At 39.8% G+C, this 1,745-nt stretch overlaps 1 protein-coding gene across 3 annotated transcripts in view; it reads right to left on the bottom strand.

Moving 5' to 3' along the window:
- The window catches only part of UMAD1 (UBAP1-MVB12-associated (UMA) domain containing 1), a 255,146-nt gene that overhangs the window by 227,654 nt on the left and 25,747 nt on the right, over nt 1-1,745 (bottom strand). Inside the window, exon 4 of one of the 3 annotated variants that reach the window (XM_011974726.1) lies at nt 384-392. The exons of the other annotated variants lie outside the window; for them this stretch is intronic. The gene's annotated coding sequence lies outside the window, so the exon portion shown is untranslated. The remainder of the gene's footprint in view (nt 1-383; nt 393-1,745) is intronic. 3 annotated transcript variants of the gene reach the window in all.

The raw sequence follows: 1,745 nt of genomic DNA, 5'->3' as shown, positions 1-1,745 counted from the left end.
TAGAAACCATTATTCTCAGCACACAAACACAAGAACAGAAAATCAAACACCACATGTTCTCACTCAAAAATGGGAGTTGAACAATGAGAACACATGGACATAGGGAGGCGAACATCACATACCAGGGCCTGTCGGGGGTGGAGGGCTAGGGGAGGGATAGCATTAGGAGAAATACCTAATGTAGATGACGGGTTGATGGGTGCAGCAAACCACCATGGCCCGTGTATACCAATGTAACAAACCTGCATGTTCTGCACATGTACTCCAGAACTTAAAGTACAATAAAAAAAAAAAAAATTTTAAATACACGAACAAGTTCTTTTCTAATAGCAAGAGACTTTACACTGTTCTTTTTTCTCCTTCAACTCGTATTTCCACTCCACTTCTGCTGGCTAAGCTTAGAAACACCCTTAGAACCATGCAGCTTTTACAATGGTATATACAGAAGAATATACCATTGTATATTCAAAGTGGTGGCGGCAACCTCACTTTTAAGAGAGCCTGTCCTGGCTGGGCGCCATGGCTCACGCCTGTAATCCCAGTACTTTGGGAGGCAGAGGCAGGCGGATCACCTGAGGTTGAAAGTTTGAGGCCAGCCTGACCAACATGGAGAAACCCTGTCTCTACTAAAAATACAAAATTAGCCAGGCATGATGGCGCATGCCTGTAATCCCAGCTACTCGGAAGGCTGAGGCAAGAGAATCACTTGAACCCGGGAGGCAGAGGTTGCAGATCACACCATGGCACTCCAGCCTGGGGAACAAGACCAAAACTCCGTCTCAAAAAAAAAAAAGAGAGGGAGAGAGGGAGAGAGAGAGAGAGAGCGCGCGAGAGCGAGAGAGCAAGCCTGTCCTAAATATATACACTTACTATATACCTACAAAAATATTTTTAAAATTAAAATACATAAAAAAAAGCGTCCTTAATTTAATACTCCTAATCTTTTCATTTGTCCCTTAAACATAATGTCACATCATACACATATGTAACATCCATTAAAAAGGGAAATTATATGAGTTAATAAAACTTATCTAATATAACCTTATAGATGCTTTCAGCCAACTGAGAATTTAAATGATACTACTTTTAGCCAAAACAGCATATCTAAAATACTTAGGAAGCTGGTGAGCTACAAAGCAATTCTAGAGCATCAAGCCAGGGAGGACTCTGGAGGAATGCAAAGGGCTCCAGAGAACTTCACTGTATAGGGTTCAACAGGAGCCAAACTGAAACTTTTTATTTAATTCATTTTATTTTTTCTTGATCCTCATAATTTCGATCATTTTCTTATTTTACTGTATACTAAATTAAAGGCAGGAAAAGCTTTTTCCAAATGAGACATGTGGATTTCAAACATGAAATCCTTAAACACGATACAGGAAATCCTAGGTGAAAGAGAACTGGGGGAAGGGGCAGTCTAGTTTATTCCCACGACTGGATGACTTTTAATGGTTGGCTCTGTCTGCCGTGGAGAGCAGGCCAGAGGCTTCATTTGATAATCTCAACTGCCAGGTACTCATCATTAGCATGTAAGACATCTACTACCAGGAACTGTCTGGAATCACTGCTGTTACTATAATAGTAAATCCTGCTAGCATGGCAAGCATTACATAATCTGGAATTACTACTTTTCTAGAATAGAGTGGGCCCACCACATCCATAGGTCCTGCAATCCTACTATGAATCAAAGATATTCAAAAAAATAAAAAATAGTACAATTAAAAATAATACAAATTTTCTTTTTT

Source organism: Mandrillus leucophaeus, unplaced genomic scaffold (assembly GCF_000951045.1).
Source record: "Mandrillus leucophaeus isolate KB7577 unplaced genomic scaffold, Mleu.le_1.0 Scaffold148, whole genome shotgun sequence".
Lineage (NCBI taxonomy): Eukaryota > Metazoa > Chordata > Mammalia > Primates > Cercopithecidae > Mandrillus > Mandrillus leucophaeus.
This window is presented reverse-complemented; position numbering and strand designations above follow the sequence as displayed.